The sequence below is a fragment of the Osmerus eperlanus genome, chromosome 19 (assembly GCF_963692335.1).
Source record: "Osmerus eperlanus chromosome 19, fOsmEpe2.1, whole genome shotgun sequence".
NCBI lineage: Eukaryota > Metazoa > Chordata > Actinopteri > Osmeriformes > Osmeridae > Osmerus > Osmerus eperlanus.
In genome coordinates this window covers 1,218,703-1,233,744 of record NC_085036.1, presented here as the reverse complement: position 1 = coordinate 1,233,744, position 15,042 = coordinate 1,218,703, and the positions used below count along the sequence as shown (strand labels likewise).

Below are 15,042 nucleotides of genomic sequence, written 5' to 3'. Positions count from 1 at the left end.
CCTTGTCAGTAGCTGCGGGGCCAGTTCTTATCTTATTTGGGTTAGCAATGATAGGACCTTGTGCTAGGCCAAGGTTAGACACTGTGTTAGTGCTAGCAGTAGATTCTATAGTGCTAGCAGTGTTAGCTCCTCTAAGTGTTGATGGGCTGTGGGTAGTCTTAGCATACCTTGGATCTTGATAATCCTGTGATATTGTTGTCTGATTAGGCTTGATAGGGGGTTGAACAGCGCCCCGAGTGGTCCGAGAGGGGCTTGGAGTGAAATGGGGGACTCCCGGTCGCAGCAGACGATGATGTGTTGGATTTGCATGTGTGTAGTAGCTACCGTCATGGTGTGTCGGCGATCTGGGCCCTTCATGTTTGTTAGCTGCGTGGCTAGCACTCCTGTGCCTCTTCGCCTTGGATTCCACACACAAGGGAGAGAAAGTTCCCAGTGGTTCGAAACTGTTTCTGAGTGTGACAGGAGGAGAGGTGATGCGGGAAGAGTTTCTGCCTCGCTTTTTTTGCTGTTTATCCTTGGTGACAGTCCCATCTCTGATGAAGGTAGAAGCGGCGCTAGGCCTCTTTGGTTTAGCGCCGAGAGCAGGCCATGACTCATCCGGTCCAACGGCCGGTGGAGAGAAAGCTGATTCCAAGGGTGGCTCATTGGCAGGTAGCTTAGCCTCCGGGCTAGGTAGCATGGAATCTATAAAGTCTTCGGTCTCTCTGATATCTAAGAGGGTTCTGACTCTTAGCTCCAGTTCGACTATCCTCTGAGTAAGTTGTTTGCAGTCATTACAAGCCATAGTTCTACAGGGAACAAGCTTAAGTTTGCTTGCCTGTGGTCAGTCTTGGAGGGCAGCCCAAAATACTTCTGTTCTCCTTGGGCTTCAGTCCTCTTAGGTTGTTCCTTTTTGTAGTATTTGATTTTGAGTAATATCTTCAAAAACTATCCAAATGATTGAAACTTCAGAGCATTTCTCCGTGAATAACTAGACAATACGATAGAAGCCAAGCAGGGAAGCAAGCAGGGAAGGTCAGGGGGAGGAGAGGGAAAGAAAATGCGACTGCCTTCGTTGATAGCGTAATCCAAGTTAAGGAAAAACATTCGCCAGGAACAACGAAAGGGGGGGAATTGGAACCTGATTTATTGGGTCCATACACAATTGTTCACATTGATGGGGAAAGTGCTGACCTTCAAACAGAAGGAAAAGTATTCGAGAAAATAAACATCGACCACCTCAAAAAATATGTGGAACCCCAGCCCAGAATACCAGCAAAATGGATTGCTGCCTCCACGCCTCCTCCAGCACTGCAGCCCAGCCCCTTGAAGTGTCCCAGGGTTCCCCAATCCCCCATTCTACCACTGAGTCCACAATCGTGTACCTTGTCCACAAGTCTCCAGTCTCCTCAACCTTCAAATTCACTCACCCCAGAGGAACGTAAGTATAAGTTTCATTGCAAATGACTTTGAGCAACAACATACTGAAATCCATCTGCATACATGCAGAACTCTGTCATTTGAGTCAGGACTTGGGTGACCTTTTGGAAATTGATGCTGAATTCAATTACAAATTAGTCGTTGGTAAATAACTCAGTGTTTCCCCTACCATTATATTAAGGGGGCACCCCGCCCCCCCAACGGCACCCCCCGCCCCCCCTGGAAAGTAAAGTTAATAATTACATTCTTAAATTATTTTCTTTTTTTTTAATAGAATTTTAAAAAGTGTGTGTGTGTGTGTGTGTATATATATATATATAGCGCCCGATCACAAAATAAGTCATTTAAGATTACCTTTCCTATAAAACAGGTCTATAGCTTGCTCTTTTATTAATCAAACTAAATGGCCTTATGTTATTTCTTATTTACATGACGGCGTGTCATTTACATTTAGTCATTTAGCAGACGCTCTTATGCAGAGCGACTTACAGTAAGTACAGGGACATTCCCCCGAGGCAAGTAGGGTGAAGTGCCTTGCCCAAGGACACAACGTCATTTGGCACGGCCGGGAATCAAACTGGCAACCTTCCGATTACTATCCCGATTCCCTAACCCCCCCCCCCCCCCCCCCCAAGCTGTAAACCTAGGGGAAACACTGTAACTGTCTTCTCATTCTCAGTAATAACAGAAATATGGTCTGGAAAACAGCAAGGGGTGCTGTGGTGCAAGATAGGACCCTATAAATTGTTTTCCAGAGACCTGCAGAATCTGGCCCCTGGAAGACAGGCAGAGAGTGAGGTAAATGCATTCATTAAGTATTTTCATATACATGCTTAAATACATTTTAAAAGACCAATATGTAACTCCACACCATTGTCACTTAAGGTTATGAATGCATTCATCCATGCCATAATTTTAAAGTTGCAAGAAAGAACTGTAAGAAAGTTCTTTCTTGTCGACTCATTTGTGATGACAGCGATGTGGCAAGGATCATTCAGGGGATTAAAGAATGCGACTACTTTCACATTTTGTTCATTAAGGGTTACAATACATACAAGTATTTATTCATTTTGTGTATGTTTTCAGAATGACCCAATGGCCTACGATGTTTTAATAGGACCAGTTTGTGACAAACATCACTGGACACTTGTGGTGAGAATGTACATACACTATAACTTAACTTATAAGGACTTGTGATCAAATAAACCATCCATGTCAGCAGGACTCAAGGTCCTGTGGGGCATTAGTTTGCAAGGTATGTGTGCAAACCCTTTGTTGAATAGCTATTGACTGTTACTAATTGTACTATGTCTTTTGTAGTTTGCAGAGCTTGTCCTTAATGAGGAGTTGGGGGATTTTGGTACTGATGAGGCTGCAACTACTCAGTTGAGAAGGGAAATAGCTTGCAGACTATTGTTGTTTATGTCAATGTATCATCATTAATGTGTCTGAGAAACTATTTACACTTAATGTAATGTGTTAGAAAACTTGTCAGAGCTGTGCAGAGCATGTGGCAATGCATGCCAAAGTCCAGGAGGAAATAATGATGGTCATGAAGCATCTTCAAAACTCAGTATATTTACAAATGTAATGTGATAATAATCTACTGCCATGCTTCTCCTCAAATCCAGTGCACAACATGCAGTTTGTGGTTCCATTGGGTGTGTGTTGGGAGACCAACTTTGAACCACAACTACTTTTGTCCAGCATCTACTCTATAAAAACATCTTGTATGGGTTGATCAAATCAGATTTGTATAGCCCTTTTTACAAGCAATGTCACAGAGGGCTTCTCATATGCCCATAGAACTGCCCCTCAACCAACCTGTGGGAATGTCCCTGTACTTACTGTAAGTTGCTCTGGATAAGAGCGTCTGCTAAATAACTAAATGTAAATGTAAACTTAAACCATCAAGGAAGACAAGGAAAAACTCCTAGAAAAACTTGCTTTCTAGGAGCAATTCAGTGAGGAATCCCCTCCTCCAGAGACGGTTAGTGAAAGAGAGGTGCAGAACACAGGCTAAATATAGCGAGGAAATTATTAGGCCTATAATTGTTTCAGATCAACCCAAACAAAATGTTGCTTTGATGTTAGCAATCACTGTGAAGCGATTAAGGCTTATACAGATAAACTTTCTTTTTTGCCTTTCTTGCAATTGTACTGATTCAATATTACTGCATTTTTGGAAGTGGCTTGTAGTGTTTAAGGCTACACATGTGATGTTTCATGTTGTAATGTGCTAGTGTTTTATTTTGTCCACATGGGGCGTACTTGGTTAAACCCAGAGAAACTCATCACTAAAGATGAATAAGCTCATTAACCCTTGTTATCTTCGGGTCATTCTGACCCATCAGTCATTGTGACCCACCGTCGTATTGCGACAACTTTTGAGCATACAAAAACAAAGTGAAGCATTTTCTTTTAACCGTTGGGCTGTCTCAGACCCCCCACATTGCAAAGGTTAAAAGAAAATTATTTGTTTTTGTATTGGGTAAAGTTGTCGCAACACAACGATGGTTAGTTCATGTGACATTCATGTGACCCGAAGACAGCACAAGGGTTAAAGAATATCAATAGCTACTTTGCTGTGTGTGAGTTTGATTTCAGAACTTTACATCAGTTTGGATGGAATGATTTGATTGAAGACACAATGCTTGGTTAATTCGGAGCTAAACTCAAGTAACACTGTATTACAAGCCTTTAGCAAATTCAGAGGGATATAGGGATATATCCCATACCATCAGAGGGATATATGGATATATCCCATACCATATAAGCTACACAAAAGGAGAGACGATGACTGTAAATCATTAAGACCATGCATTCAAACTGGGTCGTGTATTACCACTTTTCTGTGACTCGGTGGTTGCAATTGTGTATTTATACAATATTTGACTACGAGTTATCGTTACTGTTAAAAAAAAAAAACATTTATCAGTCACAATGTGTAGCTTAGTAGGTGGCTGTGATGAAGTAGTAGTCAATTTGGCCGTAGATGCGAGGAAAGAAACGTGATAACTATCATCGGTGATTTCCTAAACGCCAAGGTAACCAGTTGGTTCAGATCAGCTCAAGACAAAATGTTACCTGGATGCTGACGTAGTTTTTAAATACGTAACTGGAAGAGAAAAATTGTAGAACTTCCATAGCTCACTGCGTAGAGCCGTGGACTTGTGTGTTATCCATTATAATTTTGCCTCGAGATCGAAACCAGCTCGACCCGAACTTGTATGATTATATTGTTTTCAGATATTTTTTGTTGTTGTAGTTGGCTGTGATGTGGTGCTTACTTGGACAAACATTTTCGCTGCAGGAGATCTGGAAAACGATTTGAAAATCGCCAGTAATATGTTTGTGATTGTGTGACGAATCTGGTGAAAGAGGCAGGCAACAGCTGTCGCTGTTAGGTAAACACAATAACGGAGTGAGAACCGTGAAACTCGCTCCTCAGGTATGTAAGAGGCCACCCGCGTCAAAGAAGAGCTAGCTTTTCTTTGGCGTAGTTGGTAGTGGTTGCGCTTGGCAAGTCGGAGGCCGAGCATTCGAATCCCGTGAGTGGCGAACTACTTTGTCAGACGGAGCGTGGCTACGGCTCTTACAGACCCGTCACATACGCAAACCAGTTAGTCTGGAAACCATTAGGGACATAACACCAGCCGGCTAGCGGTTAAGCTAGTTAGCGACATTTTTAGTGCAGTATAGAAGCTTGTTTTTCTTCATTTTAAACGCAAACTGTCCGTTTTTATGTATTATCATTTATATTTCTGTCTGAGTTTCTAATAAAGATCAGGACACAGGGGAAGTTGTGGTCAAGGCATTGTGCTACAGGTCCATGAGGAAAACTGAGAAACCTCACAGTTTGAGTGTATGGTGAAGTTAGGATTCACATTTACATTTAGCAGACGCTCTTATCCAGAGCGACTTACAGTAAGTACAGGGACATTCCCCCGAGGCAAGTAGGGTGAAGTGCCTTGCCCAAGGACACAACGTCAGTTGGCATGACCGGGAATCGAACTGGCAACCTTCGGATTACGATCCCGACTCCTCACCGCTCAGCCACCTGACTCCCATTGATAAATTTAAGTTCAGGTTCAGGTTCAGCCAACACTTATAAGCTTGTTACTTTAATAACCCGGCGTTCCTAATGTTCCTGGGGATTTAGTTAAGGTCATCTGTTTCAACCACTCCCCTCCGGCAGAAGCCTGCAGTCCATCAGGACCAAAACCTCACGCCACAAGAACAGTTTCTTTCCTTCCACTGCTAGCCTTTTTAACAAGGCCCCAAACTGACACTGTCACTTACCTTATACACTCTGTCACTTTAACATATTCATATTCAGTATTATTTGTATTCTATATTATTCTATTTTTTATTTTATATATATTGTATCTTTATTTTATATTATATTGTATTTAAATGTTATATTACATTGTATAGCTCTGCCAGTTGTTTATTTTATTTTTTTGTACATTCTCTACATTTTCTTTGCTCATTATGTTTAAATGTTCACTGTTTGCACCTGCCCACCAAAGTAAATTCATTGTTTGGGACTACTTAGGGTGCTTTCACACCTGACATGTTTGGTCCGTTTCAATCGGACCATGGTTCGTTTTCTCTGAAAGTCTGGTTTGTTTGGAGAAGTGAGAACACTCATTCGAACTCTGGTGCGGACCAAACAACCGAACCATGGTCCTCCTAAAAAGACGGGACTCGGTCCGGTTCCAAGTGAACCATGGTTCGGTTCGCTTTAGGTCTGAACGTAATCTGACTTAATATTGACCTATTCCAGGAAGCAAACCAAAATGTAGTGCATTTTGAAAAGGAATTGACACTTGTCGGAGACAGCCGTGCCACTCATTAGCAGCTAAATTAGTTGAGGGAAAACGTGGGGGAATGATGAAGTGAAGGCTCTTCGGCAAATATGGGCTGATGATATTGCAGAGATACTTGGAGACAAGGGATGTGCATCTCCATCACTGAGGACGATGCGATACACATCTCGATGCACTGCCAATGATCCGATACATTAAAGATACATAAAAGCAACTACCAGGGAGTCAGGTGGCTAAATGGTGAGGGAATCGGGCTAGTAATCCGAAGGTTGCCAGTTCGATTCCCGGTCATGCCGACTGACGTTGTGTCCTTGGGCAAGGCACTTCACCCTACTTGTCTCGGGGGAGAATGTCCCTGTACTTACTGTAAGTCGCTCTGGATAAGAGCGTCTACTAAATGTAAATGTAACTACTAATGCGATACGATTCACCCCTATTGCGATGCAGTGTGATTCGACACGATGCGATTCAATGACATGCGATGCAAAAGAATATGATGCTATGCAATTTAATATGGTACATAATGATTTATTTGTCAGACAGCAAATCATCAATTAACTGAACAAGTGAAAGGTTTACTTCACATATTAAACAGTCTCTGACAAAAGATAAAATAACATCAGGCCTGGACCATGCCTTAAACCAGTCCTTCTTTCCTATTGTGTTCTCTGAATGTAAAAAAGGGTAAACTATTACTGGCAGTCACAAGCTGCTGTAAACAGTCATAACACCACACACTAAATTGAACTCATACGTCCTACTTTAAGGTTTTTCTCAATGACTCAGCTATCTCTCGTCTTACTTTGTTGTACACAACAGGGATTTGTTTCTCGGAGAATAGCTTCCTATTCTTGCCAGGGGTACCGGTGGAGCTAGCCACTGACTGTAGCCATAGTTGAATCCGAGGGGGAGGCAGACGTCTCCACACAAATACCATGTAGCCTCTTCAGGTGACTACCTAAATTAGCCGTGCTCCCTGTGTACTTTATAGCAGCACGACATATCTTGCCAATTGCATGGGTCTTGTCAAATTGCCAATCTTTCTTGTAAAATCCGAAGTGTTGCCAAACCTTGGCTTTATTGCAATTCGTAGGAACGTGTAATTCGCCATGACAACACTCGACCGAACACGCCTCCAACTCGCGCAAAACTTGGCCGAGAGACTTGACGAGAATCGGCCACTGACAGCAGTGGAGATGAGAGCGCGAGAGGAGGAATCCATCTAAATTTAAAATTATTGGTCACAAATCATTGGTCACATTTCTAAATACTAAATGGTGTTCGCCTACACACGATTCTATATAAATACATCGGATTATACCGATGCAAAAATTTTAGAAACGCATCACGATTCATCCCACATTGTTATCCGGTGCACACTTTTTTGATCAGGGCCATCGCATCGTGAGCTTTTATGCCGATGCATCGATGCTAACCGGTGAATCTTCCCATCCCTATTGGAGACACAAGAGTAGCGAGGTATTTCAATTATTTAGTGATATACTGAAATAAAGCGTCATCATTGCACATGTTGGTTGAAAGTAAAAAAACTAACTAAAAGTGTGTGATGTTCTATGGAAAAGTCGGACGGAAAAGTCGGACGAAAAAAAAATAATTCCCATGGTTTGATAACCTGGATATAATCCTGAGTAAAACACCAACGAGCAACCCAAAAACCGTGTCGTGCTATGCCAAATCATAACAATTAAAGATAGTATTGCAATCGCAATACGCTGCTGTTGCTCCATTGTTGTTGGTGACAAGGAAGTGATTTTCCCTATGCAACAAAGTAGCAACTAATTTACTGATTCGGAACAAGCAAACGGACTAATAGGTGTGAAAGCACGATTAAACTCAATTCTGATTCTGATTTACGTGTATTATAACTCTCAAATCTAATGAAAACTTCATTAGACAGTAGGCAGGTAAGTTTACTTAGCCCATCACCTCCGGGTTAAATGCGATCTTATTCAAGCCTCAACTCTGTCATTCATTTTAAGATGCAATCTTGTGTTTAAAGGTCACATGACATGCTGTGTTTGGATGCTTGTATACAGGCCTTAGTGGCCCCTTAATATTGTATCTGAAGACTCTTTCCCGAAATGTAGCCTTGGTGCAGAATTACAGCCACTACGAGTATGGAAGCAAATTGTTACCAAAATTCAAATGCAAATGCATTTCCAGAAATGCATTTGCATTTTAAGAATGTGGCTGCGTTATTTGACTCATAAATGAAATTAGTAATCAATCATCCTATTTGCATTTTAATGTTCTTCTTCAAGAGTGCTCAATCTTTCACTTAATTAAAATGAAAAAGAAATAGACATTTGAGATTTAATTTTCAAAACATGCCCCAGCAAATAGATACCAAAATTCAATTTGAAATGTAAAATTTGAAAATTAAAATGCATTTCCATAAATGCATTTTCATTTTAAGAACGTGGCTGCAAAATCGTGACCACAATTCAAATGCATTTCCAGAAATGCATTTTCATTTTCAAGAACGTGGCTGCAAAATCGTGACCACAATTCAAATTCAAATGCATTTCCAGAAATGCATTTTCATTTTCAAGAACGTGGCTGCAAAATCGTGACCACAATTCAAATTCAAATGCATTTCCAGAAATGCATTTTCATTTTAAGAACGTGGCTGCATAATCGTGACCACAATTCAAATTCAAATGCATTTCCAGAAATGCATTTTCATTTTAAGAACGTGGCTGTAAAATCGTGACCACAATTCAAATTCAAATGCATTTGCAGAAATGCAAAATTAACGAAAAAGCATTCTGAGCGGCGCAGCAGAGTGACGTCAGTAGCCGCTCTTCTTCAGCTCCCTGCTATCCAGCTACCGAGCTATCCATCTTGTTCGGTAGGGGGCGGTGTGCACATCTGCATTGCATTACATTGCAAATGTGCCGGGAAATTGATTGAATTGCCGGGTCTTTAGAGCAGCGTTCCCCAACCGGTGCCCACCGGTCCGCGGACCGGTACCGGTCCGTGAGTCATTTCGTACCGGGCCGCACAAAAAAGAATTAATAACATTATTTCCTTTTAATTGATTATCAGAGTCTGAAAGACGTTTTATTCTGAAAAATGACCTGATTCTCTCCTTCTCCGCGGGCCTTTTCCCCTGAGCAAAAAAGCTCTGCAAAGACGTGTGTTTACTCATTTTTTAGCAAGTTTGTGGGCTTTATTGAACGGTATCATGCGCGTCTCTTACTCTTGACACATGACAAGTGATAGTTACCACTCAATGAAGCCTGTTTGAGACAACAACTCTATCAGTGTTTTAGATGAAGGCTATCCTGAGATTGCCACTAAAGCACTGAAAACCCTGCTTCCATTTCCAACATCAAGCGGGATTTTCTGCCGTGACAGCAATCAAACAACATTTTGGAATAGGCCTGAACTGGATATAAGGAACGCACTTCGGGTGTCACTGTCGTAGCTTATAGTCACACACAACAGTGGGACTGACGCATCGAAAGCTAGCTAGTAACAATATAACGATGGAAAACCAGGCTAAGAAACTTAAAGATGGGTCAATTGAAAAAACGGCTGTTTATTTTACATAAAACTCCAAAAACTATTTTTCGCTTAAATCAGCTAAACTAGGTGTGGAAGTCACTAACTAGGATCACATCAAACCCAGAATGTACATGCATTAGCAGCGCAGCTGTCCAGGGCCTATCTTTCCTCCCAGTCCGTTCTGCCGGTCCGTGAAAATATGTCTTACATGAAAGCGGTCAGTGACGCAAAAAAGGTTGGGGACCGCTGCTTTAGAGGACGCATCACAGACCATGGCGCTCCCTCAAATTGTGCAAACACTGTTAGAATTAGCTGAACAGGTAGAATCTAATAATATATCTGAGTCTGATGCCCGTGACCGAGTAGAACAAGTCATAGAGAGCTTGGCTGCATACTCTGCCGTCACAGATTTACACATTAATAGTAGCTCTGCCACTGTTTTATTCATTGTTTGACATCAAGTTGCTCAGTCTGTGATGCGTCCTCTAAAGACCCGGCAATTCAATCAATTTCCCGGCACATTTGCAATGTAATGCAATGCAGATGTGCACACCGCTCCCTACCGAACAAGATGGGTAGCTCGGTCAGCAGGGAGCTGAAGAAGAGCGGCTACTGACGTCACTCTGCTGCGCCGCTCAGAATGCTTTTTCGTTCATTTTGCATTTCTGCAAATGCATTTGAATTGTGGTCACGATTTTACAGCCACGTTCTTAAAATGAAAATGCATTTCTGGAAATGCATTTGAATTTGAATTGTGGTCACGATTTTGCAGCCACGTTCTTGAAAATGAAAATGCATTTCTGGAAATGCATTTGAATTGTGGTCACGATTTTGCAGCCACGTTCTTAAAATGAAAATGCATTTATGGAAATGCATTTTAATTTTCAAATTTTACATTTCAAATTGAATTTTGGTATCTATTTGCTGGGGCATGTTTTGAAAATTAAATCTCAAATGTCTATTTCTTTTTCATTTTAATTAAGTGAAAGATTGAGCACTCTTGAAGAAGAACATTAAAATGCAAATAGGATGATTGATTACTAATTTCATTTATGAGTCAAATAACGCAGCCACATTCTTAAAATGCAAATGCATTTCTGGAAATGCATTTGCATTTGAATTTTGGTAACAATTTGCTTCCATACTCGTAGTGGCTGTAATTCTGCACCAAGGCTACATTTCGGGAAAGAGTCTTCAGATACAATATTAAGGGGCCACTAAGGCCTGTATACAAGCATCCAAACACAGCATGTCATGTGACCTTTAAACACAAGATTGCATCTTAAATGAATGACAGAGTTGAGGCTTGAATAAGATCGCATTTAACCCGGAGGGGATGGGCTAAGTAAACTTACCTGCCTACTGTCTAATGAAGTTTTCATTAGATTTGAGAGTTATAATACACGTAAATCAGAATCAGAATTGAGTTTAATCGTGCTTTAATTTTCAAATTTTACATTTCAAATAGAATTTTGGTATCTATTTACTGGGGCATGTTTTGAAAATTAAATCTCAAATGTCTATTTCTTTTTCATTTTAATTAAGTGAAAGATTGAGCACTCTTGAAGAAGAAAATTAAAATGCAAATAGGATGATTGATTACTAATTTCATTTATGAGTCAAATAATGCAGCCACATTCTTAAAATGCAAATGCATTTCTGGAAATGCATTTGCTCATACTCATAATTCTAGTCAGAATATGAGTCTGATACCGCTCCGTTGGGCTGTGAGTATGGGGCGTGTTTCAACCGAACCCGGAAAAAAAATGCCTCTTCGCTCAATTGGACAGACCTACAACCAATCAGAGCAACGTAGTATGTTTGTTGAAAACGAATTCAACCCAAGCGCTCTTTGGTGACGTGGTTGATTACGTTACTGTTGATCATCTGTCCATCATCGTATAAAGCCCGCCCTGTTTTTCCCCAACCGAGCGACCCCAGACCCAACTTCCCGACCAGATGTTTTTGTGGGCGGGGCTAAATTCGCCTGGCACCCAGGCTAATAAGCCGCACAAGCACAAGAAAACTGTAAAATTGGAGTACAAGCCGCGGCTTATTTTCCGTAAAATACGGTAGTTGGTGTTGAAGTGGCTGTTTGTCTGCTGCTGCTAGCAATAGCTACACTTGGCCCAGCAGTGTGAGTAGTGTCGCTTAGGTAATTTCTTCTTTAACTTCTGCATTTTCTTATTAAAAAAAGTCGAGTTTAAAAGTTTCATGTTTCCGTGATCATACACACTCCACCACACGACAAATTCTCCTGACAGAAACGTCATGACCTGAATCATATGTTCCATGATGGATTTAAAATCAAATGTAGCTATAAAGAATAGAATTAAAGAATTGTGTTTTCATGGGTAATTTGAATTGTCATTCGTTTGTAATGACAAGTGATTTATTTTAATTATAAAAAAATAATGAAAAATTGTAAATACGACGAGGCCCCCCTGGTGGCCGAGGCCCTGGGCAACTGCCCGACTTGCCCAATGGGACGCACCGACCCTGGTTTTATTAAAACGTAGCCAAGCCTTTGACCGCTTAGTACGTTCAGCCAATCGTAGCTAGCAACAAAATGAGAAATTAAGCGAAGTAGGGCGTGAGCCAATTAAATTCTTCTTAACCCTCGTGCTGCCTTCGGGTCACATGACCCAAAGGTTCATAACGAACCATCGTTGTGTTTACCCAATACAAAAACAAATTTAAAATAATTTTCTTTTAACCTTTGCAATGTGGGGGGTCTGAGAGCCTAGCTGTTAAAAGAAAATGCTTCACTTTGTCTTTGTATGCGGTAAATTTGTCGCAATACGACGGTGGGTCACAATGACTGATGGGTCAGAATGACCCGAAGATAACACAAGGGTTAAAGGCGGTTGGCAGGCCATTCAATTGAATTTAGTAATTTTATTAGACAATCGATGTATGTTTGTGTAATCGGTGAAACTCACTCCTCAGGTATGTAAGAGGCCACCCGCGTCAACAGAGTTAACTTTTCTTTGGCATAGTTGGTAGTGGTTGCGCTTGGCAGTCCAGAGGTGGCAGGTTCGACTCCCAATGGCAGCGAACGACGGCCCTGGCGGAGCAAGACCACGTCTCTTACACCCCCGTTACATTTGTGCACCAGTGATTTCAATGATATGACTTATCTCTCGAGACTTAAGTTACATTATATTAGCCTACCTAGTCTCGATAGCGGTATCGATAAGCTCGGACCTTATTGATCTTCGGGTTTTGAGAAATTTGGAACCGGGTCCTTACAAAACCGGGTATCAATCCCCATCCCTAGTGTTTACTGAGGTCAAAACTGCCAGCACATTGCAAATGTACAAGCACTGTAGGGTGAATTAGGGCCTACAATTATGACAACTGGCTCAACCATTGTGCATGTAATGACTTCTGTTATGAACTGAATGTTTAGATGTTTGTGGTGGTAAGACAATTTAACAGAGAAGCAATATAGTACATTTTGATCTACATAACATAAGCAATTTATAACGTAGGAAACAGCAGACAAATGAAAGCTACATAATCATTTGCATGAATTTAGGCTACCACAGCATTGACAATATGATTAGAATAGATGTGGTGGTTGAACAAGTAGGCCTACTTCAGAGATGACAGAGAATTTCAATTGTAATCTGAGAAATATATGTACCAAAACCACTGAGAAGAACTGTCATCACCAGCTGCATCACATCTATAATTCCAGGAATCTGTGGGTGTGTGTGTGTGTGTCACCAATTTTTTCACAGGCACTATGCACTATATATAGTTCAAGGAATCTGTACTTGTGCGTTTCACTGACCTCTTAATCACCGACTGCATTACGGGCACTGTGAACTAGTATTTTGTCATTCTTTCAGGGGGGCAGGAGGTAGTTTTGGCGGGGCGGGCTGCCCCTCCAAAACAATGATAAGGGAAGCACTGCATATTATGTCATCATGGATGCAATCCTGAGGGGTTCAAAATGATGACATCACCCAGCTAAACAAGCATGTAAGAAAATATTTTACTTTAAACCCTGCAAGGCAAAGGACAATGAAATTGAGTTCATATGTGGGCAGGACCGGAGTGGCCATCGGGAGAATTCCCGGTGGGCCACTCTGCCCGCTCGTATATTGGGCCGGCAGATCGCCTGCTTTCTCTTTGTTTTTTCACACACCGGTGTGTAAGTTTGTTAAGTTAGGCTACTGTGTTACTGATAAGCAGACTCGGCTCCAGAACAAATTAAATGGGGGCTAATTTGTTTTCACAAGGGGGGCACGCATTTACAAAGCATATATGAGAGTCACAAGAGGAATATTGCTCTCCAGACATTTGTCTTATGAGACAGGTTAGATCGCCATCTAACTGGACAACATTCACACTCAGGGTGAACACTTAATTTATCCAAACTACAGACCATCACATTACATATATCAAAACAGAACGAACACAACAACAAAACTCTAAACAATGCTTATATAACTAAGCTTAAACCTTTAACTCTGTAGCTTTTCAGCTTGCAGCGGGGCATTCTGGGTAACAGGAGTGTTGCCGCTACACAACTATCTAATCAACTGTCCTTAGTCCTACTCTGGAGTCTTTAAATGTATTCATTTAGCAGACGCTTTTATCCAAAGCGACTTCCAAGAGAGAGCTTTACTAAGTGCATTGGTCATAAACAACGAGATAGCCCCAAAAAGGCTTTTGCAGGCTTTTGTAGTCTTTGCTATTGACTGGTGCATGCTGGGATTGCATGACGTCAACTACCCGAGCTCAGTTCACAATTCAAGGTTCCTATGTCTAAACCAAAGAAGTTATAAATAAGTTATTTGTCTGTGGGATGAAAGTAAATATCTGCAAAATAACTTAAAATAGCTAGTTTTGATAAAGTGAAACTGTTTTAATATTTGTAAAAAAAACAGAAATGTTAGTGTATTTGTAAGTAACAATATTTTAATGTAAATATATACATTTACATTTTGCCATTGTCTTTCTATCTGTATTTCCTGTCATTCAGAAATATAGATAAAAAACACGTATAATTTACTGAAAAAGTACTGTAATTTAATCTTTTTTTTTTTTACAGTGTAAGTTCCATGCTCTCTTTCTCAAATGGAAAAAGGAGGGGAAAAAGATGCCAGGAGGAACTGAAAAAGCCAGGTAAAAAAAGAAAGCTAGTTTGTGCGATAGACTAAGGCTGAATCCCAATACTCTGTCTTACCCCTACCCCTTACCCCTAGCCCTTAGTTTACCCCTAGCCCTTGTGTCTTGAAACTGAGGG

At 41.0% G+C, this 15,042-nt stretch overlaps 1 protein-coding gene and 1 long non-coding RNA gene across 6 annotated transcripts in view; one reads left to right on the top strand and one right to left on the bottom strand.

The window, feature by feature from the left end:
* clip2 (CAP-GLY domain containing linker protein 2) overlaps positions 1-15,042 on the bottom strand; it is an 86,711-nt gene that overhangs the window by 59,675 nt on the left and 11,994 nt on the right. The gene's annotated exons all lie outside the window — the stretch shown is intronic.
* On the top strand, positions 2,172-2,977 carry LOC134039586 (uncharacterized). Its single transcript, XR_009932796.1, has 3 exons — positions 2,172-2,217; positions 2,506-2,571; positions 2,903-2,977. It is a non-coding gene; the product is annotated as an uncharacterized LOC134039586 (long non-coding RNA).